The following is a 27,233-nucleotide window of genomic DNA, read 5'->3' as shown; positions in this document are numbered from 1 at the left end:
TTTTGCCCTGAATCTCATGGGGTTGCTTCCTCCTAGATTTGGGTGGCCTTCCTATCTTCTTCTCATATATTGGAGGCTGGATATTAGGACCATTCATCTTCATCCAGTTGGTATTGTCAAAACATGGCATCACATTGAATCCATACATAGCACTATAAGTTTCAGTAGTGTAGCATTGAGGTATGACATCTTCAACAGGGATCCTTTCATGTCTCAGGTAAGAGATGGCATGACTACAAGGAATGTTAGTCAAGTTCCACCTCCTGCAGTCACAGTGCTTGTCATAAATGTTAACTATGTACTGGTAATCTCTATCCTTCACTTCAAAAAAACCTCTGCCAGTAGGAGAAACATAATAAGTGTTGGCCCACTTTGAGTTCTAGAGAATTTTCTTCCTAATCTTGGGACAGATAGGGCCTGGCCACTTGTCATGAACATCATTTTGCTTGTTGTACACCCTGGTCATTAGTTGGTCTTTGATCTTCATAATTATGCTGAGGATGGGCATTTCTCTTGCATCCAGTATGTACTTGTTGAATACCTCATGTGAATTATTGAGAAACAGATCACACTTAGGAAACTCACTGAAAAAAGCTCTAACCCAAATGTTGGGGGCATCTGTTCTAACCATCTATGTGCATCTGCATCTAATGTCCTCATTTTCTCCATGTTCCTATCCTAGGCTGCCATGGTTGTGGACCTAGCACAAGCCCAGAGTTGGTTTTTGAGGTTCTCACCATTGAAGTGACCTTAAAAGTTGGAGTACAAGTGTATGACATAGAACCTATGTTCTGACTCTAGGAAAACATCTTGGACAGCAGGTATAAGTCCCTGTAGATGCATTGAAACAATTAGTATACAATACAGAATAAGTTTAAAAAAATGGATAAGTCATCAAGCAGCCATAGTATATAACCTTTTGCTTGTTAGTCATTATAGTCCATAGATAAGTATTTTGAATCCCAAGGTCTTGCTTGAGGGTCTCAACGAACCATTTCCATGTACTCTTTGACTCCACCTCCACATAGGCCATTGATATAGGAAATATGCAATTGTTTGGGTCTATACCAACTACAGTAAGCAAACATCCTCCAAACTTGGTCTTAATGTGACATCCATCCAAGCAAATGACAGGCCTACAGCCAGCTAGGAACCCCCTTTTGCATGCATCAAGTGAGAAATACATGTGACTGAAATGGCCATCATTGAGACCAACATAGAAAGTACTTCCTGGGTTTGACCTCCTCAGTTCATTACCAAAATCCCACAATAGGTTGAACTGCTCAAGCTCATCACCATATATCCTATCCATAGCTAGTTTCCTTGCCCTAGCTAACTTGCTCTTGGAGGGTGCCAAGTTCTGGTCCTTCTGCACAATCCTTGCAAAATTGCCTAGTGTCATCTTGCTATCTGCTCTAAAGGTCTCAGTGTACTTCTCTGATAGCCACTTGGTTGTGCACCTCTTGAGAACCCATTCCTTCCTATAGTTGTACTCTCCCACATAAGTTTTGACCATGAATGCCTTAGTTCTACTGTCTAATGAAGCATATAATGTCTAGGGGCAGCCAACAGCACAATGAGCCCCAACCCTGCTCTTGTCAATCCTGGGCATCCTAATGTCAACTCTATGCTTTAGGCTGTACTCTGTGATGGCTTTTCTTAGGAGCTCCACACTAGAGAATATCATGCCTACCTTAAAGGTTGGATTAACTAGATCCTCAGGGTTGAATGATTTGGACTTCAACTTCACTTGGCCTTCTCCATCTGAGTCATCAGGTAAATCAATGTCATTATCTGAACAACTAGATGCCTCATCTTTGGGACCAAATGATTCTCCTTGTGATGTACCAGCTGGTGACCTACCCTTCTTTGCCTTCTTCCCCTTTCCTGATGTGATAGAACCGCCTAATTTATACAAGATCAAGTACGGTTGTCCCTGCTAACATGTTGACAAGCGTATACTTTCACTTATATAAACCCGGTAGTCTGTCGAGTGTCACGAAGGACCTTGGTAAATCAACATCATAACCAAGATCGAGGAATTAAGCAAATACACATCACATACAAAGAGTTGCAATAGAAATAATATTACAAATGAGTTCACAAATAATAGTACAAGTTTAGGTTTCAAAACCAATTAGTGAAAACAACATAGCTTTCAAATGATTACATTAATATAAGTTTCAAATAAATTGCTAGCATAAGTGACATCCTCTAATAAAAGCATATAGATGAGAAATAAAAATAGAGTCACCGAGCCCACTGGCGGTTAGCCACCATCTTCAGCAAGCCGAGAACTTCACCTACAACATGGTGGGATAAACCCTGAGTACTCGAATGTACTCAGCTAGACTTACTCATCATAAACCAGAAATAAAGTGACACCAAAGAGTATGCAAGGCTTTATAAGTGGAGGTAGCTTGACGACATTTTGCATAAAAAGCCACTAATTCAGTTATACATTTTATAATTCAATCATCAAGTTAATTATAGCTATTCATCTCTAGATTAGTAACTAACCTGTGCCAAACATGTGGGATATCATTTAGTAGCATAATAATAGTAACCATAGCCGGTGTACTAATTCCATGTTTATCTGAACCATCACATTTCATAATACAATTACTATGGTGTTGGAGCTAGCCAAGTTTCTCACTGTCTGAGAGAGACGGCGATTTGAATCGATTTCAACCAGTTGGGAATTTATTCCTAACACAAACCCATGTCTACCAGCCATGGTAGCCTTAGGTCACATTTGGTACAACTCAGGTCCATATTTCGTGGGTTCGTCTAGCGCTACACAATCAAGGACAACTAGCTACCAGGACGTTCAAGCCCGGCCTACCCTTGGGCTCACATCTGACTCCCCGCACATCCTTACTACCATCTAGAGTGCGCACTTTTATAGAATAGGGCCAGCCTAAGTTGAGCTACTCGGCTTCACAGTTGGAACAAGTTATCTGGCTAGCTAAGTGAGAGGCATGCGTTCAATCTTGTCAGAATGGCCAACAATGGTACGGTCCTTAATCGGCACAGACGGAATCGCATGAGTCAACCTACACATAGACTCCGCCCAGCCTCCATTTCTATTACCTCATGGTTCTTTTCCATGATTGCAAATATAGCCAACTGTGCTTCGGCATCCACCTATATCTCATGATTTTTCTACTAATTATTACGATTTTCCAAAGTTCAGCACCAAAATCTGCAAAAGAAAAGATTAAACCGAAAAAGGAAAATACTTTTGCATTGGGAACCCTGGAGATCTTAGGAACCAACTAAACCCATATATGTAAATATATGTGTCTGGCATTTATGCAAAGTGAACACATGAAAAAGCTTCTATTTATGACTAGGTCCTTCTTCTTCAACCTCTCGCACAGAGCAGAGAAGAAGCAGAGGTGCCGAGTCGGCCAGCAGGGGAGGCGTCGACCGGCGGTAGTGGATAGCCAAGGTAGGGCCGGCCTGGCCGCACCCATGCATGGCCCACGCTCGACCACAGCTGGCCTCAGCCTGACCACGGAGCTCGCTGTGAAGGCGTTTGAGCGAGGGACGCCGCACCGGAGCATGAGCCGGAATAGCACAAGCGCCCGTTTGGACAAGGGTGCGCGCGAGGGAGAGGAGAGGGTCATAGAGCTGCTGGTGGAGGCTAGGGAAACACTACTCAGTGGTGATGGCTGTGCGGAGCTCGAATGAGGCTGGCCATGGTGAGCGACTGCGTGGCAGTAGGGCAAGCGAGAGCGCTAGGAGAGCGAGGGAGGCTAGAGGAAGCGAGCGTGAGTGAAAAGGGTGCCGGTCTTTATATTCATGCACATGGGGGTGAGGTGGCAAGCGAGGACAGCATAGAGGAGCCACGTGGCATCGCTCTCCTGCCTGTGGTAGATGCCATTCGTTTCTCAATCCTAAAGGAAGTAACTAATACTACCGCAAAAATACACGGAAACATCAATCTTTGTCCCCTCTTAACTCTGAATTTGTTTAGTTTTGGCACAAACGGTAGTAACAAATGTTGTAGAGCTACGTGAGATCTCCAACTTTGCTTAAAGTGCCAAAGTCTAATTTGGTCTGGTTGGAGAGATACAAGGTTCCAAAGTGGGGTTCACGAAACTTGAAAACTAAAATCAGTTTCAAGATGACTTAAACCTCTAACTTCTCCCCTCAATATCTCCCAAACCATTTGATGATTCAATAAACCAATTTCTCCTTGTTGTAGTGCTACGTGAGTACTACAACCTTGATTACAGGAGTTTGGCCAAAATCGACAAGCTTTGCAAACTAAAATTCGCCAAAGATAGGTACATGAAAACGAAAATACAAAAATTCAGTCATCCTAGACTTAGCCAAATTTCTAGATTCCAAAACAACATTTTGTTGATTCTTGTGAGATCTGTTTGGCTAATCTAGGCACTGATTTAGCTCTTGACCATTAAACAAAATTTGTTCTACATAAGATGAGCTACAACTTTTATTTAGGTTCCATTGCCATGCAAACACTCTAAGCCACTATTCAAACCAAGTCAAAGTAGCATCATGATAAAGCTTAAATTATCCTTTTTGATCTATTGAAGCATTTTCTGGCCACTTGCTCAACATGAACCCTTCATGACTTTTGTTGTAGAGTTCATTTGGAGTCATTTGGGTAGTAAGGTTCAGTTGATGACCTATAATTCCATTCACTTAATAGTGCAATTCAAGCAAGAATGTAACTCATCATTTCATGTGACTTTTTTATTCCAAACTTCATGAAACTTTTCCACCGGTCTAGATGGATGCATGTTGATGTAATGTACATGGAATGAGCATGTTTAACATTACTCTTGCATAATCTTGACAAGGGTACACATGTAAGTAAAGGTGTGTTGTCTAAGTTTATGTTGGAGCTCACTCTTGTAGTTTTGATCTTGACACCTTTGTCACCACTTAACATGTCATGTTTGAGCTCAATCCCATTGCTTAACTGGTGACAAACACCTAGGGTGTTACAGCCCTCCCCTTTACGAGAATCTCACCCCGAGATTCTGTGCAAAAGACTTTTAAGGAAAGAGAAGCATGCCATCCATTTTCCAACATTAGTGATAGCCTTAGACTACTTAACTTTGGAGTATCAAAGAGGCTAATTTGATCAAGACACTTTCTGATACTTGCTCTTCGTAGTAAGTTTTGTCTGAAGAATTTCCTTTGTTGGCTTTCATGAAGTATTGTTACTTTGGGAGGAATCCAAGATAGCACAATACTTCATTCTCAGGATCTAGAGAGTACTACAGAGCATAAACCAATCACCCACTATCTCTAATTCCCTATTGAATATAGCATGGACCATGTGAGCTTAGCACTAGACTGCAAGCTTAAGAAAGCTACTCATTATAATGGTTCCATACTCATTCACAAAGCTCAAAAAGTAGTTCTCTACCAAAGTAGCTTGAGTATGACCTTTCATAAGGGATGAGATCACAGACAGGGGTAATCATCCTCCAAGGCTATAAGAAACCGACTAACCAATAAACAACATCTATGCCGGTCATAATTGTTCAATCACTCAGATGCCACCCGATGGAAAACTACATAATGTTCCATGTGTGCAGTTCTCTTTCTCTAATGATAACACTTTATTATCTGAGTCCATTGAGTGAGCGGTGAATGTAATAGCTAACTCTGCTGACTCAGTGTTTTTGATGATCAATAATTGGGGAATCCTTGTATCCAAGCGGCAACAGTTATCTGTGTTGAATCTGAGGCAACCTCATGAGTAAAAACACATAGAATGTACCAAGGACGAGTTTGCCCTAGAAATCCTTGTTGAAGAAGGATGTTAATGAGGTCTGGAGGACAACAAAGGTTGCAATTATTCACCATTCGAAGAAACAGTACACTACCAAGATCAAGTACAATTTTTCCTTCATGGTGCTGTTGCATAGTAAATTGGATTGACTTGCATTGTAGAAAAACTAGCTTCGTTGGACTACAATTGACATTGAAGCTTTCTTTGTAATGTCAATCAACAACTCAAAATCAAAGTATGAAATCTGTTGTTTGGCACTTTTCAAATTGTTTTTGACTCGCAATGGCAAAAATTGACTTGTAGAACACCTTGACTGCTCACGCATTGTTGATATGAGGGGGCAAAAGCAAGGCATAAAGGGGTGCCAGGAGTCTTCTCTAGGGCATCTAAAGTATTAACAATCATCACATTGCTGACATGACCTGAGCAACAAACACAACCTACTAATATGAGGGATGCTAGTAGTCATTAGAGAAATCATAGATTCTATACCTCTCAGTAATCAGTTCATATCCTACAAACAACTGCTCCATTGTGCACAAATTTTGGTAGACATCTAGATCCAAGAGTCCTTTAATGACTGACCAAAATTTAGCTCAAACGAATACTATTTGACTATCCAAACAAATCATCTACAAAAACTGCTTTGTTCTAAAATTTTGGGATCGAACTATCAAAACATCTCTCAAATCTGATGCTTTACTCAACCAATCCTCAAACCAACTGAAGACATCGAAGTACCTTAAGTGAGGAAGGAGATCACCAAGTTTGGCATGAATTCAACCATGTTTGAGCCACTAATCACTGGCTTAAAAATAACCGATTTAGTGCCATGAAATCTTGACAGATTTCCAATTCTTCTTTTCCTTTGATTTACACATTGGGAAGTGTGCTCACAGTCTTTAACTCTTTTTATGATAGTGGTAGCCTTCTCGCCGAGGATGGAGGCTAGGGTTTTCCTCAGGTGCTTCCTAAGGAACAACTTCAATCTCTTGATTTGGGCACCAGCTCATGATGCACAAACATTGGACTAGTGGGCTATTTTTGCAGGGCACAATGCATACTTCACATGGAGGGGTAGTCCTACTAGATAAGAAAATGTCTCTGATTACCTTTTGTGCTTTATCCAATAGAGTCCTAAACAAATCCTTTAATAACACCATGTACATGATGATGCTGACCGAAACTAGGGACATGCTTTCTCTAGCTCTTTACTTAGCTGATACAGTATCTTGCACTACCCGTGTGATTGTCCAAGATGGAATTAACTTAACATAGGGCTTAGAGAAGAAAGCAGTACTAGCATCGATGACCGACTTTGTTGTTTCTTTGCTTAACATTGTTCTGTGAGATCTGGCCTTCATAGTTACCAAAGAGTAATTACCTAGCTAGAGATTAACCTTTCTACTGGTAACTAATCAGTTATCTCTCAACACTAAAAAGGTTCCAAATCTTCACTCTTGATAATAAGAATTATGGTCGAAGCATAAATAGATGGTTGCCATTGAAGTCAGTAGAAAGGGGTCACATCGAAGAAGGTCGGTTGATCATCTTGCACATAAAGGTCAAGACTTGGATAGAAAACTCATAAGCACCAGGTGACCTATTATCGCACATAATATCCTGGTCCATTTATCATCCGACTGATAACTTATTCAACCTTAAGTGTGGTGCACCTTTCTGATCCAACGGGAATGACATAAGTTGCTCACTAGATGATCGACGTCATTACATGGACCGTCAAGTAGGGTCACTTGTCTACTACCTCTTGTAGTCTGTTTATGTTCATGTCAGTGACTTGTTCTTCAAAGGTTATCCTTTGGATGACTCCAGAAGGAAACTCTGCTACTTTTGGTCTGATATAAGGATCTTTTGAGTAGATATGGAGATATAACCAAGGAAGAGCTCACATGAAAATAACACATTAGTGCAGTTCTACAATGGATCATGACTAGAAACCTCAATAACAGTGCGTGCCAAGTAGCACAACCTTGTGGGTGCACCCATAGGGGCTCTTGGTTTCATCATGGCACCGTAGATCGCTAATTGTGGCACCATTACTGAACATACAACCCACAAGAAATCTCATGTGGCACAAATTGGGTTGCATAGGAGCAAGCACTATGCGAAGGAGGGATAGCAAACAAAGATAGTCACAAGGTTAGGAGTCAACAAGGAGGTGGTCCTAAGATAAAAACACAGTGCTAGAGAACATAGCCTAATTGCTGAAGACAACTGAGCAGGGGACTCTTGCTTAATTTCCATATACGTCTTGTGTCCACCAAAGTGATTATCAGATAAAGATTAACATGAGATTTGGTCTTAACGAGCAGCAACATGAGATCAAGACTGATAAACATCCAGAGACTTGAAAGGGTTGGAGGCAAAATAAATGAGATTCGAGGGACAGAGCCAATGCACTGACTAGGGATTCAGTTGATAAAGCAATGGCATGATTTGTGAGGAAAAAGGTTCCAAAACCAGGGTAGATAGCGATTAGCGTTGCACCAGATCATCGGCAGGAGAAGGAGCAATGAGGCTCGACAAGGATTTTTTAGTAAGGTCCTCCCACACAGGAGCTGGACAACCACGACACATGCAAGCATTCAAGGGAACTAAGCTTGAGCCCAAGGTCAAGCAAAGGCATGGATAAAGGTCTTCGTAGCGCAACGTTCAAGGTCTAGCAACCATGTGTACAGGCTCAGGCTCCTAAGAGAGAACTTAATTGGAGATGACAACCATGAGATTATCAAAACTTGGACGCTGTTCTAGGATAGCGCTCTTCAACACTCGTATGCTTACCGTAGGCAAAAGGGGTGACAACTACGACACTACCTAGATAAGAGCATCCACACATACATCATGGTCTTAAGCAAGCATTTCGAAAACACTCAATCTAATTAGCTTAAGCGACTATTACTAAGCACAAAGCTCGCATACAACAAGCAGTCACCTACAGCAACACCGCTACACATAAACATGTGAAACATGGTGGTAAGGTGTTGTTATCTTTTATTTCTTTTTTACTGAGTAGGTGGATATCTCTACAAAACAAGTTTTACTTACATTTAGCAATTTAGTTTTCAAAGGGGTGAAGTTTTTGCTAACTACTAACTTTTCATCTATTTCCTTTGGAAGCAAACATACAAGGCAAAGCTAATCACACACTATCTTCAAGCATAGCTATTCAAGCAGCATGGGACAAGGCATTTTGGCTAGCTTCACACAGGGAAGATAGTAACATCACATTGATCATACGTTACTTAGTATTTGAATAAAGTGAGGGAAACATATTTTTGCACAAGCACAATCAGAATGCATGACTGCCCTATTCATCCTCACAAAATTGCCAGCCTAAGGTGACAATCACGTTCTATGTCGATGGCATAATGCGTACTCTCTCGATATATAGCTAGTTGTCAGCTACATTCAATCTACACATTCGTGGTTAGCGTACCTGCAGAAGGATTTCATTTCAGCCCAACCCCACAATTATATATATAGAAATGAAAGTCTAGACTCTAGGTTGCAAGCTAAATACTTCCATATATATATATATACTTCTGTATCAAAGCTATCCGAAAGTAAATACATTTATACATACATATAGAAGATGCATATATAGCCGTACCAAAGCTAACCCACAATTAAATACTTCCGTATATATATGAGATATATATACTTAAGTATCAAAACTATCTCTTCCCTTTGACTGCACGCTCACATCTCGTGGTCATGTCACTCATCAACTTACCTTCTTACCTAGGCGTAGAGGTATAGTGATCCATACATTACCATTCAAGCGAATGACATCCATACAATAGCACACCATATGGATGATGAAATAAAAATTGCAAGAAAGTACATCCCTCATAGTTAGTACTTAGATAGCCACCTAATAGTCCTTAACTGGGCATAAAGGAGGATGTCACTAGCATAGTTTTGCAAATAAGTTTAGAAAATTTGCCTGTAGCTAAAGTTTTAGCTAAAATAGGCTTTTTAAAACTAAAACTTTATTTTTAAAGCTATGTATATGACAGTATTATGCTTAATCTTGCTCTGATGCTAGCTATGATAGAACCGCCCAATTTATACAAGATCAAGTATGGTTGTCCCCGCTAACATGTTGACGCGCGCATACTTTCACTCATATAAACCTGGTAGTCCGTCGAGTATCACAAAGGACCTCGGTAAATCAACATCATAACCAAGATCGAGGAATTAAGCAAATACACATCACATACAAAGAGTTGCAGTGGAAATAATATTACAAATGAGTTCACAAATAATAGTATAAGTTTGGGTTTCAAAACCAATTAGTGAAAACAATATAGCTTTTAAATGATTACATTAATATAAGTTCCAAATATATTGCTAGCATAAGTGATATCCTCTAATAAAAGCATATAGATGATAAATAAATATAGAGTCACCGAGCCCACCGGCGGTTAGCCACCATCTTCAGCGGGCCGAGAACTTCACCTGCAATATGGTGGGATAAACCCTGAGTACTCGAATATACTCAGCTAGACTTACCCGTCATAAATCAGAAATAAAGTGACACCAAAGAGTATGCAAGGCTTTATAAGTGGAGGTAGCTTCACAACATTTTGCATAAAAAGCCACTAATTCAGCTATACATTTTATAATTCTATTATCAAGTTAATTATAGCTATTCATCTCTAGATTAGCAACTAACCTATGCCAAACATGTGGGATATCATTTAGTAGCATAACAATAGTAACCATAGCCGATGTAGTAATTCTATGTTTATCTGAACCATCACATTCCATAATACAATTACTACGGTGTTGGAGCTAGCTAAGTTTCTCATTGTCCGGGAGAGACGGCGATTCGAATCGATTTCAACCAGCTGAAAATTTATTCCTAACACAAACCCAGGTCTACCAGCCATGGTAGCCTTAGGTCACCTTCGGTACAACTCATGTCCACATTTCGTGGGTTTGTCCAGCGCCGTATAATTAGGGACAACCAGCTGCTAGGACGTTCAGGCCTGGCCTGCTCTTGGGCTCACATCTGGACAACCAGCCTGAGTTGAGCTACTTGGCTTCATGGTTGGAACGAGTTATCCAGCCAGCTAAGTGAGAGGCATGGGTTCAATCTTGTCAGAAGGGCCAACAATGGTACGGTCCTTAATTGGCACAGATGGAATCGCATGAGTCAACCTACATATAGACTCCGTCCGGCCTCCATTTTTATTACCTCATGGTTCTTTTCCACGATAGCAAATATAGCCAACCGTACTTCGGTATCCACCTATATCTCGTAGGTGATAGGAAATCACCCAACTTCTACCGGTCTAAGCATGGCTAAGTATATATTCGATCCTGGACCTACACAGGGTTAAAGGTATATTTTCAGACAAGGAAATTATATGCATCAAGTGGTTCCAATCAACTCTTATAACCTAATACATCAAATATAAAGGATTCAAGTAATATTTATAAAAATATAGGAGGCTTAGAATGCTCTGGGTCTTGCCTATGATCCAACACTATGTCAGTGTTTGTTAGATGACACTCGCTTGGTGAGCATCTCCTGTTCAGGCATGTACTCCAGGGGTCCTTCCATCTTCGGGAAAGGTCCACCAACACCGTCTTCTGGTTCGATTCCATCATCACGTCCTTCACGTGGTGCATTTAGCGTACCTAGATGAGATGCAAGATGCAAATACATGAATATGAAGAATGGTAATATGAGATGCATCACATAATAGCATTCAAGGCAAACATAACATCATGCAAGATATAGGCACCTAGAGTTATTTAACTAAACATCACACAACCTATTATAGAGGGATAGCAAGCATATTAGGCATGGCACACAAGTGAAATTAAGTTTAGATATGACACCCATGCATTGATCAAGAACTAACCAACATGTTTAGCCAAAACAAGAGCAAGCTAAAGTCATCGCCTAGCACATGTAAGACAACCGCACAACAGTCAATTATTTTACCCATAATTGGAGATATAAGCATCCAACAAGGGTGACCCTAGACTTTCTATAAAGATAATAAAATTGCCTATAACATTGTTATTATCACTAAAAGCTTATTCTAAAGCTAACCAGGTCAAACATACCAATGTTTCAGATCTACACAGAACTAGGACAGAAAAATAGTAATAATTTCAACAATGCATAACTAGAGTTATGGACATCAAACAAGTATGAACATTAACTTTATAGAAAGATTATTAAATTATCTAAAACATGTTTATTATCGTCACAAGGTGATTCCTCAGTTAACAAGGTCAATCAAGCACAATTGAGCACCTCTGTCTAGATTTGGACATATTCTGCCATGCATCTTCTTAAACTTATAACTAGAGCTCTACAACACTAAAAGGTGTGATATTTAATAATTTGGAAAGCTTGTGAAAGGCACTACACTTCTTATATTATCTTCAAGACATGATTCAAAGCTTAGTTAGGCCAAACAACACAATCATTCATATCTATACGGAGTAGAGACCAAACATGATAGATCATTTGCCAAATTCATAACTCCTAAACTATCAGGCCTATGGTCATGAAATTTGAACACAAGCAAGATTATGAAATTATATACAACTTTGGTATTCACTATAGCCACAGAAAACATCATTTCCACCATAAAAATAATTGCACAAGCAAAACTGCACATGCAGCCCAAACAGCAGTGGTACAGAAAACTGATAGGAAATTCAGAGAAGCGTAACTAGAGTTCTAGACCTCCAACAAACATGAATCATAACTTTTTGAAAATATTATGAAGTTACCTACAACTTTATTATTATTATATTAAGATGATTCTATATCTAACAAGGTCAATTAATCCAATGAATGCATCTCTGTCCAAAACATGGATAGAATCTGACATGCCAATTTAAACAGCTAGAACTAGAGTTCTACATGTCTAATAAATGTGGATCTAGACTTTTTAGAAACCATATCAAATTCTAAACAACTTTGTTACAAATACCTAGAGCTAATTATACTATTAAAAAGGCCCCACAGTACCAACAAGGCAACCCTGTCTGGGTTTGGGCAGAAACAGCCACCAAAATTTAAGTAGCTATAACTAAAAATCTACTTAACCAAAAATAATGCTCTTTAGCTTTTTGGAAAGCTTAATAAAAGTTATACAACTAATTTATTGTCATCAAGGCATGATTCATAACTTAACTGAGCCAATTAATACAAACATGCAGGCCTATTCAGAATATGAGCAAAGCAACATAGGGCATTTGTTATTTTTATAGCTCTTAAACTATCTAGCCTAAACTCCTAAAATTTTTACCACATCATGCACATAGCATCAGTAGATTACCATAAACATTTCACATTTATTTGAGCACAAAAACTGCAGTTATGAAAAAGACAAGTACAACTAGTATTCAAAATCTAACATGCATAAATCTATTTTTACAGCAGAATCTTTAAACTAAAATATGTCATATTATAGATCTACTGCATATATAATTTCACAATGATTCCAAAAAATCCATATTTGTTATTTTACGATTTTTCTACTAATTATTACAATTTTCCAAAGTTCAGCACCAAAATCTGTAAAAGAAAAGATTAAACCAAAAAAGGAAAATACTTTTGCATTGGGAACCCTAGAGATCTCAGAAACCAACTAAGCCCATATATGTAAATATATGTGTCTGGCATTTATACAAAGTGAACACATGAAAAAGCTTCTATTTACGACTGGGTCCTTCTTCTTCAACCTCTCGCATAGAGCAGAGAAGAAGCAGAGGTACCGGGTCGGCCAGCATGGGGGGCGTCGGCCGGCGGCGGTGGCCAGGCAGGGCAGCGCTGGCCTAGCCACACCCATGCATGGACCGTGCTCGGACACAACCGGCCTCGACCTAACCACGGAGCTCACCATGAAGGCGTTCGGGCGAGGGACGCCACGCCGGAGCATGAGCCAGAACAACGTGAGCGCCTGCTCAGACGAGGGTGCGCACGAGGGAGAGGAAAGGGTCACAGAGCTGCTGGTGGAGGCTAGAGAAACACTGCTCGGCGGCCATGGCTACGCGGAGCTCGGCTGCGCCCGGCCATGGTGAGCGGCTTGGCGATAGTAGGGCGAGCGTGAGTGAGGAGGGTGCCGGTCTCTGTATTCATGCACATGGGAGCAAGGTGGCAAGCGAGGGCAGCACAGAGGAGCCACGCGGCATCGCTCTCCTACCTGTGGTTGGCCACGATGCCATTCGTTTCTTAATCCTGAAGGAAGTAACTAATACTACCGCAAAAATACACGGAAACATCAATCTTCGTCCCCTCTTAACTCCGAATTCGTTTAGTTTTGGCATAAGCGGTAGTAACAAATGTTGTAGAGCTACGCGTAATCTCCAACTTTGCTAAAGTGCCAAAGTCTAATTTGACCTGGTTGGAGAGATACAAGGTTCCAAAGTGGGGTTCACAAAACTTGAAAACTGAAATCAGTTTCAAGCCGACTGAAACCTCCAAATTCTCCCCTCAATATCTCCCAAACCATTTGATGATTCAATAAACCAATTCTCCTTGTTGTAGTGCTACGTGAGTAATACAACCTTGATTACAGGAGTTTGGCCAAAATTGACATGGTTTGCAAACTAAAATTCGCCAAAGACAGGTACATGAAAATGGAAACATGAAAATTCAGTCATCCCAGACTTAGCCAAATTTTGGGATTCCAAAACAACATTTTGTTGATTTTTGTGAGCTTTGTTTGGCTAATCTAGGCACTGATTTAGCTCTTGACCATTAAACAAAGTTTGTTTTACATAAGATGAGCTACAACTTTTATTTAGGTTCCACTGCCATGCAAACACTCTAAGCCACTGTTCAAACCAAGTCAAAGTAGCATCATGATAAAGCTTAAATTATCCTTTTTGATCTATTGAAGCATTTTCTGGCCACTTGCTCAACATGAACCCTTCGTGACTTTTGTTGTAGAGTTCATTTGGAGTCATTTGGGTAAGATAGCAAGGTTTGGTTGATGACCTATAATTCCATTCACTTAATAGTGCAATTCAAGTAAGAATGTAACTCATCATTTCATGTGACTTTTATTCCAAACTTCATGAAACTTTTTCACTGGTCTAGATGGATGCATGTTGATATAATGTACATTGAATAAGCATGTTTAACATTACTCTTGCATAATCTTGACAAGGGTACACATGTAAGTAAATGTGTGTTGTCCAAGTTTAAGTTGGAGCTCACTCTTGTAGATTTGATCTTGACACCTTCATCACCGCTTAACATGTCATGTTTGAGCTCAAACCCATTGCTTAACTGGTGACAAACACCTGAGGTGTTACACCTAAACCCTCATCCACCACCTCTTCATCTACATTGTCCACAAATAAGTCATCATCACCATCTCCAAAGTCATAATCACTGTCATCATAGTCTGATCCTTCTGTGTCCACTCCCTAATCTTCTTCCTTCCTTGACAACTGGTTGTAAAAGTCTGATAGCTTCTCCCTTGGGTTCTTATCCACATAAGTGACCTTAACAGGGCTCACAACCTTGGGTAAATCAGCAACTGGATTGATTACAACATCATCCCAAATATTGTTGTCACCTATATGGTTGTACTGATCAAGATACAGCACGAAATTGTTCACCCTACCAACAATTTATTTCATGACTAAGGTTTCAGCACCAGATTCAATGATTCTAAGGCCATCATGCAACTATTTGCCAGGGAAAAGCCAATACACCTTAACCTTGCCAATCACATAATCAAGCTACAATAGGAGGTCTTCTATCCAAAAAAAAGCACTACAATTCGGCTTCCAAGCCATCTTCCCAAGTGACTTTACCATCACATAGGTTTTGTTCACACCCTGACCGTAGAAAAAAAAACCCATGATGGACTTCTAGCGAGAATTTGTTCGAATTGGGACCTAAATTACACAGAGCTTCAGTGAACTGGACAATCCTAACCAAACACCAACTCCATCAAAACCCTAAAAATCACTAATTTACCCAACAATCCAGCTACATGACAGTAACCCTAGACCATAACATTGACAAAGAACCACCAGAACAAGGCAATTAGGGTTCCGACGAACTCACCGTAGTCCGGCGACGGCTCGCCATCAAGGCGAAACCTGGCGGCCATGGCTCCTATGGCGCCGAAGCCAACCGCCTGAGGGGTCACGCCCTCTCCCATCGCCGCCGCAGCAGCACCAGCCGCTTGCGGGGGTCGCGCCCTCTCCCGTCGCCGCCACAGCGGTCTTCAGCGGCTCCATCCCGCGCGTCGCCGAGTCCGTCGCCTCCACCTACTCCAGGAGGAAGCAGGCCCACGAAATGAAACGCAACACACACGGGGCCTTTTTGCATATTCTGCTTGGGTCCAAGTTGGTTAGATCAGGTCAACCAGGCCAACGTGGTAGTCCAGGCTGGACAAAACAGCCTTGCAAAGCCGGATTGGGATGTAAATGATACATTTAGCGAGTTAGAGGACCAGTAAACCTAGTTTTCTAAGTATACGGATCTAGATAAGATTGCAGAACAAGTTCAAGGACGTGGATTTTACTCCTTGAAAAACCTTGGTTCCAAATAGGCCATCAAGGCTCCGTTCGCGTGTCCTTAAACCCGACTTGATCTACTTCTTTTTTTTATCCGAAACAGTATTTTTCTCTCACAAATTCGTCAAGTATTCCTTCCGACTATCCAAATTTCTCCGAAATTCACGAGGACAAGGTATAGCTGCTGGACCCGACCCGGCCCACTGTCTTCTTGTGGGAACAAAACGAAGAGGTGAAAATCCACTTCCTCTCGTATTATCCTCTTGCTCTGTTCGTCCGGCTCTTCGCCCTCGCCGCGCGGGACTATCAATCCAAATTGGTGACGACCCTGCCGCCCACCCCCACTGCAGATTCGGGGAGCGCACCGCCCGCTCCAATGGCGATTAGAGTCCCGTCCATGGAGCTCCACCGCTCCTCTCCGTTGCTCTCCGGTTGCCGAGGTATTGCTCTTCATGTTAATATGTGATTGTTCATATGAAACTTGAAATTTGTGGATGTAGAATGATTCTATGGGCATTTATTATTCCTTCACCTGTTACTGATTCGATCACGATATGTCCTCTTCAATTTTTAAGGGAGGAATACATGCCCACAGAAGAAGCCCTTCCTTGTCCAAGCAAAGAGACTAGGGGGACTGGAGAAAGAAAGTACGAGGTATGAAATCCACTAGTTGCTTTATTGCTTCCCTTCAATAATTCGAAATTAGTTGTCTAATCACGTACGGTAGGACATATCATTGCTAGCGCCACTCTGCCACTGCAACTGCATCCTTGCCTGTGCACCGTTCTGACGCTTGCTGAAACTCAAACTCAAAAGGTCAGGGATACAAGAGTCTGGACAACCAAAGAAAAGAGCACCCCTGGTTCGTGGAACTGTTAGCCCACCTCTTCCAGTACCAGGAAACATACCTCGGCCTCCTTATGTTGGCACGAAATATGTACCAGAGATAGCAAAAGAGGTACAAATGCACGACAAAGAGAGCATTGTCCACATGAGAGCTGCTTGCGAGCTTGCCGCTCGTGTTCTTGACTATGCAGGAACATTAGTGAAAGTAAGCACAGCATTTCCACTATGTTTATCTTTCTTGTAGCTAATAAAAGTACCAGTTTATGTTTTTGTCTTTTCTTTTTCTTTCTAAAATTGATGTGTTTGTTTTGTTCATAAGACACCATCTCTTTTTTTATCCATGCGCACTCCGTCATCATTATATCTTGAGTGAGAAATTTATTGCATCTTTCTATCAGCCCTCTGTAACAACAGACGAAATTGATAAAGCAGTGCACAAGATGATCATCGATGCTGGAGCCTATCCATCCCCACTTGGATATGGTGGGTTTCCAAAAAGTGTATGCACCTCAGTGAATGAGTGTATGTGCCATGGAATTCCTGATTCACGCGAGCTACAGGTTCAGAAAGCCTTACATTGACATGTTTTGTGCCAGTTCAGGGCCTTTCAACTGCACATTTCCACAGCCACCGTGACTAAACGTTTCACATTTGTGTTTACAGGATGGAGACATAATTAACATCGATGTCACTGTCTACTTGAATGTACGTGTTTATCGTCTTGGACATATATAATTATTCTCACTTCATGCTATTTATTTATTTGCCTCATTCACTTTAATTTGGCTATCATCGCCTAAAGTGCCTTCACCATTTTAGGGATATCATGGGGATACCTCAAAAACGTTTCTTTGTGGAGAAGTCGATGAAGCCAGTAAACGACTTGTGAAGGTATCTACCCTTTTCTGTGGAGCAGATGCAATGCTTGCTCTTGCAATCTACTACCTCCTAAAAAAATGATGTTTTAGTTTTGTCCTAAGTCAAACAATATTGTGTTATTGACCAAGTTTTGCAAAAGAATACTAATGTTTATATTACCAAATAAGTATCATTAGATTTATCATGGAACACATTTCATATATAATATAACTATTGGTGTCATAAATGTTAGCAATTTTCTCTATACATTTGGTCAAACTTAAGATAATTTAACTTAGGACAAAACTAAAACATCAAGTTTTTTGGGACGGAGGTAATAGTACTATTTTTCTAGTCGTGACTAGCAGCTCAAGTTCACAAACTCTGACTGTAATCTACTTATTCGCTTTTATTTCATGCCAACATTCTGATTTTTTACTAGACTTAAATTGATGAATGATGAGGGATCCTCACAATTACAGTTGTCAGAACATCTTACCAACATATAAGTTTCTTTTCCTCTAGAATGCTGAAAGATCTGTATAAATTTATTTTTTTGGTTTTGGCTATTTAGGTTGATAAAGATTAGTGTAAGAAGGTGCTTCTTTTCTCACATTATCTGTTATTTCATATGTACATACCTTTTGCTAGTTGGCTGACTGCCAACACAGACTTCAGGAACCAGATGCTTACTGTATCATGCTAATATCAGGTTACTGAAGAGTGCCTGCTCAGGGGCATATCAACATGCAAACATGGTACCAGCTTTAAGAAGATTGGCAGAAGAATAAGGTATAATATTTTGCACTGATTTCTTTCGTGGCCAAGAAGGCAATGATAGTCATATCTCTAGTTCCTCGAAAAGAAGTTTTCTCATCATAATAGTTACTGGGTTGGTTATGGCAAAAGGGAAGCCTTTGAGATCTTGAAACATTAGAGTTGAAAAGGAGCAATGTTACTGAAGAATCAAGAGTTTTTCTGCCAAATGCATAATAGAGTCACCTTTGGCCGTTGAAAATTTTGCCACTATTTCCCTCATTCGCTACCCTGGCATTGCAAAAGGCTGCTTGGAACAGTAAAACACTACTCTTTTTTAACTCTTTAGCAGTACTAGTAGCTTCTCATGTAACTAGCAGATGCCCGTGCGTTGCTACGGGAGTCCCAAAAGTGAGTCGAAATCAGCAGACTAAATTAGTACAAACTTGTCTTTTTGCTTGATTGCATATACAGACAACACAATTCTTGCAGAAAGAACTGACTCAACCATTTAGCACCAGCCCATGATTTAGAAGACTAACTAACAAGTAACTCGGTACAATATTAGGCCTTAAATCAACAACTATGATGAAAGCAGCAAAAAATATTTATTTCAAATTAGATAAAATAATTTATTTTCAATATTTCGATAACAAGATTTCAATAAATATAGTAAAAAAAAAGCTACCCCATGTCTTTATTTGCCATCTATTTTTTGAATTCACAAAAACTGCCATACGTTTTTACAAATTTTCATTAATAAATAATACAATGCTCAGTCATGTCATGTAAGATGCATTTTTGTATTCAAAACAAGTTTGAACATCATCATATTCCCATGGATTTCTTCAAGTCTATCTTTTCGCCTTCATTCTATTGGATCTTGCTGTCAGCAGTACACAAGCTTGGACACTGAATTATATTAATTTCATATCTTGGTAGCAGCATCAGATCCCTTCAACCGCAGTCAAACCAACTGAAAGATTACACAACTGGAGGGAAACAAAATCACAATAAATAACCACCCCTTTGTTCTACAGTTCTCTCCTTTACATGAGCAATTATATAGATGTTATCTTATCATGAGCTATCCTTAGCACAGCATGTTATCAGGAGTTTCAGACAACAGTCAGTTTAACTCCAGTCGAAATTTCAGTAATCCAAGAAACGGGCCCATGAAACCTCCAGGACCTCAAACATAATGTAGTCCTAGAAATTGGTCACAAAGTGATTCATTTCATTGAATAGAACTGAAACAAACTGAGCTCCGATGCTTGTTCCTTCCATGTAAAATGGAGAAGAAACGATGCAGTTAGGCTCCATCACCTTCCACACTCCAGTAAGGGAGTGATCCACACGCTTGAGCTTCCACAAGAAGTTGAAAACCTTGAGATACATCTTCATAATTGAAGCTGTGAACACTGTCTAGGTGAACCCTAGCATCATACCCCAAAGAGAAGACATCACAGCCAAGATCACAGTCCTAAAGCTGTGAACACTGAGATACATCTTCATAATTGAAAACCTTGAGATACATCTTCATAATTGAAGCTGTGAACACTGTCTTCGAACGCGTAGCCATGGTGTGCTGATTGGTCACTGGAGGGAACGCAACAGCACCCTTGGGCAGCGGAGGAGCGGGGGCCAGTGGAGGCGGTGCAGCCGGTGTAGGAGGCTGTGGCCGGCGCGTGTAGTGCTGGGCGAAGAGACACTCCGGTCGGAGAGGCGGGAACCCGGGTGGGGGCCCGCGGGACGGTGACGCCGGTGACAGGGAACCTGCAGGAGACATCGATGCCGCGCGAAGTGCTGGTGGGACATACAGCCGACGAGCAGAGGTGTCCCCAGCACTAGCCGCGGTGGGCGCAGGAGAACCGTCGGTGGCTGCGCATGGCGCGGTGGGCGGGCCTACGAGGATCCCCAGCGCCGGCGAGCGCAGCGCAGGGGGGATGTAGAGTGCAGGCGCCGGGGGATCATCAGGCGTTGCTAGTGGCGTGGGCGCCCCAGGCACAGTGGTAGAACCACCAGCAGGGGCACTGCTTGTAGTAGCAGTAGGGGGCGCCCCAGGCACAGCCGCAGAGGGGCTGGCAGGGGCGCCGGTGGTAGCACCGTGGGAGGTACCTGCAGACAGAAACTTGTGGGACGGTCCAATAGGAACGGGCACAACGTCAGTAGCATCAAGAAATTCGAAGTCCGTGGCAATGCGAGGACCATCTCGCTCGGCAAAAGGAAAGGCATTTTCATCGAAGATGACATGCCTGGAGATGATGACTCTGTTGGAAGAGAGATCAAGGTAGCGGTATCCTTTGTGATGAGCGGAGTAGCCAAGGAACACGCACAGGACGGACCTAGGAGCGAGTTTATGTGGAGCAGTGGCGGACAGGTTTGGGTAACATTTGCAACCGAAGACTCGCAGGTGATCATATGCTGGAGGCTTGCCAAAGAGGGCAAGGTGAGGCGTGGAAAGTTGGAGAGTCTTGGTGGGCAAGATGTTAAGCAAGGAGGTCGCCGTGGAGAGGGCCTCGACCCAGTAAGAGGGAGGCATGGATGCCTGAAAGAGCAGGGAGCGAACGACATTATTTATAGAACGAATAATGTGTTCGGCTTGGCGAAGTGTAGGGGCAAGACATGCGAAGATGGATGCCTTGGGTGAGAAAGAAGTTACGGGTGCTGGAGTTGTCAAACTCTTTCCCGTTATCGCACTGGACAGCCTTGACTTGGGTGCCAAATTGAGTGGAGGCGTAAGCGATGAAGTGAGCAAGCGTACTGAAAGTGTCAGACTTAAGGCGCAGAGGAAAAGTCCACAAATAGTGAGTGCAATCATCAAGTATAACCAAATAATATTTGTATCCAGAAATGCTGACAATTGGGGAGGTCCACAAATCACAATGAATAAGATCAAACTTGCTAGACGCAAGAGAGGTGGATGCATGAAAGGGCAGACGAACATGACGCCCTAACTGACAAGCATGACATAAAGATGAACAATCCTCAATCTGACAAGAAACACTAGACGCAAGCTTCGACAACGCCTCATGACCAGGGTGGCCGAGACGTCGATGCCACAGTGGAGAGGCAGCCCGGGCGACAAGGGAGTGTGCTGTAGGAAGGCGCAGAGGGTACAACGGTCCGGAGCTATTGCACCTGACGATTTCGGTCCGAGATGGAAGAGCCTTCACAGAACAACCAGCAGGGTCAAACTCAACAGAACAATTATTGTCGGTAGTAAATTGGCGAACAGAGATGAGATTCTTAATAAGCTGTGGTGACACAAGGACATTATTAAGACGCAAAGCATGTGGCTACTCTGTGGATCCAGTGATAGTGACAGGAAGAATAGAGCCATTACCGACGACAATAGATGAAGGAGTAGGATACCGCGGGACAAGAACATGTGAAAGAGAGGTGGACTGAGAGGTCATATGTGAAGTAGCACCTGAGTCGAAGTACCACTCGTTGGTCTGAGGTGGAGTCAGCGACGTCGTGTTGAAGGCGGAGGCGAGGGCCGAAGGATCCCATGAAGGGAGGCCGATCACAGGGTTGTAGTAGCCTGGTGCGACTCACTGACCGGTGCCGTCGATGGCAGCAGGTGCAGCAGCAGGCTGCTGCTGGGCGATGAGAGCCTGCTGCTGCTGCTGCTGCTGCTGAGCGACGAAGGCCTGCTGCTGCTGGGCGAGGAGGGCCTGCTGCTGCGGATGCAGCGGGATGGGCGCCAACGGGGGACGAGGGCCACCCGGCCACGTCTGGATCGATCCCATCCAGGGATTGTAGGGGGTGGGCCAGCTCCTGGCACCGGCCTGCTGCTGCGATGTGGCAGCGCTGCTGCGGCGTGTCAGCAGGGGGGCGCTGCCCCTGCCCGCCAGCGGTGCCACCGCCACCGCCGCCCTTGCCGCCATCGCCGCGCTTGTTGCGGCGATTGTTGGAAGACTTTGATCCCCCACCAGCGCCCCCAGAGCCCATGCCGGATGACGTAGGGGCAGGGCTGGGAGAGCTTGACGTGGTAGAGACGACGAGCGCAGTGGCAAGGGCGTCCTTCCGGTTCTCTAGGGTGAGCTCCTCAAGGATGAGGTCATCACGGGCCTCCAGGAAGGAGGGGAAGGGCCGGGCGCGACGGAGGAGGGCCCCAACGTGGCTGAAGCGCTCGTTGAGGCCGCGGATGACGTTGAGGACGAGGGTGCGATCAGTGATGACCTCACCAAGGGTCGTGAGATCGTCGGCCATCTTCTTCAGCCATCGGCAGTAGTCGGTGATGGAGAGGTCGCCTTGGACGAAGTTGCGGAACCGCGTCTCAAGATGGATGGCGTGTACCTCCTGTAGCCGAGGAACTGCGACTCGACGGCGAGCCAGGCATGCCGAGCAGTGGAGCCCTAGGCGGAGATGATTTCGGGTCGTCGGTGAGTGTGGCGACGATCCAGGACTTGACGATATATAGTAGATTCATTGATAGAGTACAGGGAGGTACAATATATAGGCAAGGATCAAATAGAGTTTATATGATACACTCAATCAACGGAGATCCTTATCTAATCTATAATCATCTACCATAATCCCTAGAAGCAGCCCACACAGGCGTGGGTGCCAAGGCCCATATGGCCAGCCCATGGGCGCCTATTCTAACAATGTTAACTAAAGAAAAGGAGAGGTTAATTGGATCATTTAGTCTCCGCCCATACCCCATATGCTGGTCTGCAGTACACAATCATAGAAATATACCGAACATACATGGATATTGAACATATCGGCACAAGCATATTGAAATGGTATAGTATAATCTGCACTTGAAGATATTGTTTCAGAACTGAATTTGATAAAAGAATGGTAATTTTAAATTAGAGCCTCAATCCATAATCCAAATACCAGTTGATGAAATTAAAAAACAAAGACCACACTGGACTATTGATCGGCCCATCTAACTCCTGAGTAAAAACACACTGCTACAATGTTCAATGCTAAATTAGTATGTATCAGTTTCTCCTAAACACATGACATTAGTGGTCGTCTTAGTACAACTTTTCCCCGACTTAAATTCAGAAAGGATCCAATCTCAGTTCTGCTTGACTCTTACCACCGTGGGTTGACAATGGAGGCCAATCATCATTCAAAGCTTATTTTCTCAGAGAACAGGACAAAAGAGAACTATTGCATCAAACCATACATAGAGTGCCATATATTTTCTCAACAGTATCATGATCAGTCTGTACTGATCTTTAGCTTATACATTTTCGGCAAACTTGAAATAGCAAGATTCATAGAGTATGCATAGATTCAGAATATCACAACATGACTGCTTGGAGAAATATATATTACAAATTCCATGCTCTACCTAAATATGAGATAGAGAAAAATACAAACGTAAAGAAGCGCCAAATCAACAAGATGCAACAACAACAACAACAAAGCCAAATCAACAAGATGAATGAAAGGAAAATGATCGTGTCATCTAGAGAACTGCCGAATTAACAAGCTGAATGAAAGACAAATAAGGCAGTAAAGCACTCACCCGTACCTTTTTGGGCAGCCTTAGCGCAAAATGGAAATTTTACCCAGAACCTACTACATTTGAATTCGGCACTGTCTGATTCAGTAGGCATTGTCTAATTCAGTATTACCCAGTATGACAGTACGTAGTACATAGACCTTGGGTTTTCTTTTGCTTATAGAAATGCAGGTGCAAAGACCTAGGTTTTCACCGACCTATGTGCAGCTGCATCATATCATCATATGCAATTAGCAAATGGCCCTGCCTTCCACAAATAAATTGGTACACTGGGATGGTACGAATCTCCAGAACAAAACTTGATTCAGTCAGACCTGATCTTGGGAAGATGGCCAGAAGCTGGTGGCTGGCATCCAGAGGCTTGGTGGACCGGGTTGCTGCCATCGAGTAGAGTGGGGCCCACGTGCCGTCGCCGCCACAGGAGGAGGCGTAGAGGCGGGCGCCATTTCCCATGTCCGCGTTGGGGCTGCTCGGCGGCGGTGGCAGGGGCGCCAGGCGACGCCGGCGGCGGGGGCGAGGCGAAGGGAGCACCCCGCACGGCGTCGGGGGCGCACAAGTGAGGTCGACGCACGCTCCGGCCTCCGAGGTGAGGGCGAGGGGCACAGGGAGGCCTCCGGGAAAAGGGCGACGGGCGCAGGGCAGCCTCCGGGGCGAGGGCGAGGGCGAGGGCGAGGGCGAGGACGAGGGGCGCGGGTCTAGGGTTTGGGAGACACGGGGAGTTGGGAGGGGCGAGCTTTTGGTAGACGCAGGGCAGGTCAGGTGGGAGCATGGGATCGTGGAGGGAGTGGGAGGGACAACAGAGGGAGCCTGGTCCCACCTGTCGGCGCGGGAGGATGCGGGGAGTCGAGGGCTCGCGCAAGTCGGGGGCAGAACGAAGCCAGGGTGTGGACGATGCCAGTTTCGTCTTAATAGGAGCAGAGATGTATATTTTTACACAACCATTCACCCAGTGTCTCTCGCATGTTAACTGAATTTGAAAACAAGTTTACTGTTAATGTTGTCCGTTGTCCTACATGATTTGGTGTGGCTATACCAAAATTTACTTCATCTTAGATATTACTTTAATAACGTTTACCCATTGATTTGTTTGAACATTTCAGTGAGCATGCTGAGAGGAACGGATTTGGTGTTGTGGAGTGTTTTGTTGGGCATGGAGTTGGCAGAGTATTTCACTCAGAACCAATTATCTATCACCAGCGTAAGTCAATGTTTTTTGGCAATAGATGATAGGCAGTGCATATTGTAGTTGAGGACTTCAAAGGCTTAGCACACTAGTACTTTAAGATTTACGTAAATAGAGTATAACCGTAGGCTGTGGATTTTCTCCTGAGAATAAACATTTTAATTGATAAGCACTGCTTAGGTGAAGAGCAAATTATGTTGAAGTTTAGATGTCTCTCTGTGTTTCTCTATTGAAAAAGAACAGAAAAAAAAAACCTCCAGACTGCGGACTTTCTGTTTTAGTATATAATTAATTTGATTGATATTAAGTCCTCTTATACAAACTGGGACCACCATGTGCCTAGCCAAAGCATGAAAATTATAAGAGCAGAGTCCCACTAAGTCTGTCATGCTTATATGTATGCCACAAAACTACAAAAGGAAGGATAATAGTAGAGTCATTAATGATAAATTTGTAAGATCTCTGAGATATTGATCTTGTAATAGTAGTTTTTTTTTTTGTTCTTGTTTTCTTATTTTAGTGTGCAATTTTTAGACCTTGTTGTGATGTGCTTGCAACAGGGAACAACAGGCCGGGTCAGATGATTGAAGGGCAAACATTCACAATAGGTTCGCAGCTTCCTAACTCATTCCACGTCTTGCACGCGGAGTAAAGCCAGCCATGTTTGAGTCCTCTTTTGCCGTCGACGTGTAGCAGTGTTCTTGCCTTCCTGACTGATGCTAGCGCCGCCTAACTTTCTTGTGCAGAGCCGATCATATCCATGGGGAGCATCGACTGCGACATGTGGGACGACGGCTGGACTGCCCGTGACGACGGACGGCAGCTTGGCGGCGCAGTTCGAGCACACGATACTGATCACCAGGACCGGAGCCGAGATCCTCACGAAATGCTAGGAGAAGTCGCATGTGCCCGTTAGCTGTTTGCCACGGCAATCTGTATCCGTGGGGATGCTTGAGGTGGTGGTCGATTTTATTTGTCATGCTAATTGGCGTGCTACAGAATACTGAAGAAAAGGCTGAGATTGCAATGGCATGTTTGGGCAAGGAGGACAAGTTCTAGGCTTCCGGGCTTCGCTTCGACTTTGTGGCTGGCGTTCCCTTGAGTTCTCGATGTCCCGTGGTTCATTCAGCCATCTCTTGTGCGCGTTCTCGTCCCGCCAGTTGGTCCACCGCTTGCCCACTGCGTGTAGTGGAGGTGGAAGGCCGGAGGCGTTGGCGCGTTCGCGTCATGGCAGCGGCCGTGCGGTGCGGGCAACACACCACACCGGCCGTGTTGCCTCGGTGGGAGTAGTTGTGCCGCCGCGCCGCTCGTCGCTTAGCGCGCGCCGCTGCTTGCCGCGGCGCCGAAACGTGGAGCCGAAGCGAAGTGCCCGCGCCTCCACGGCATCGGGCACGGGCGCACGGCTCGTGCGCCAAGCGGCGGTGCGTGGCGTGGCTGCAGGATAATCCCGTCGGCACCACGGCTGTGAGCGTGCGCAGCTGGGTGCTCGATCTAGGGCTCCAGCCTTGTGGCCTGTCCATCCGCTCGCCCACCCGTGGTCCTGGACTTGGCCTTTTCGTCCTCGATCGACATGATCCGACGGCACGAAGCTGAGAGAGGTTGGTTGGTTAACCGCTCACCCGCACTGCCGGTGCCGCCCGGGTTGGATCGGAGAGGTCGCGTCACCGAGTGCTGCGGACTCGTAGATCTGGCAGCGTGCTTTGTTGACCCGCCGCTGCGGCGCCAGGTTGCGTGCGCTGTCCCGCAGGCGGCGGGAGGACGCTGGTGGCCCGGCGGCCGAC

The 27,233-nt window shown here is 43.6% G+C and overlaps 2 pseudogenes; one reads left to right on the top strand and one right to left on the bottom strand.

Annotated features, from left to right (window-relative positions):
* Positions 1–797: 797 nt before the first annotated feature.
* LOC136496100 (uncharacterized) lies at positions 798–15,427 on the bottom strand (annotated as a pseudogene).
* Positions 15,428–16,516: 1,089 nt separating this feature from the next.
* On the top strand, positions 16,517–26,531 carry LOC136497391 (methionine aminopeptidase 1B, chloroplastic-like; annotated as a pseudogene).
* The last annotated feature ends 702 nt before the right edge of the window (positions 26,532–27,233 follow it).

The sequence above is a fragment of the Miscanthus floridulus genome, chromosome 12, assembly GCF_019320115.1.
Source record: "Miscanthus floridulus cultivar M001 chromosome 12, ASM1932011v1, whole genome shotgun sequence".
In the NCBI taxonomy this organism is placed as follows: Eukaryota; Viridiplantae; Streptophyta; class Magnoliopsida; order Poales; family Poaceae; genus Miscanthus; species Miscanthus floridulus.
The sequence above is the reverse complement of the archived record's forward strand: the minus strand, read 5'-3'. Positions and strand labels throughout refer to the sequence as shown.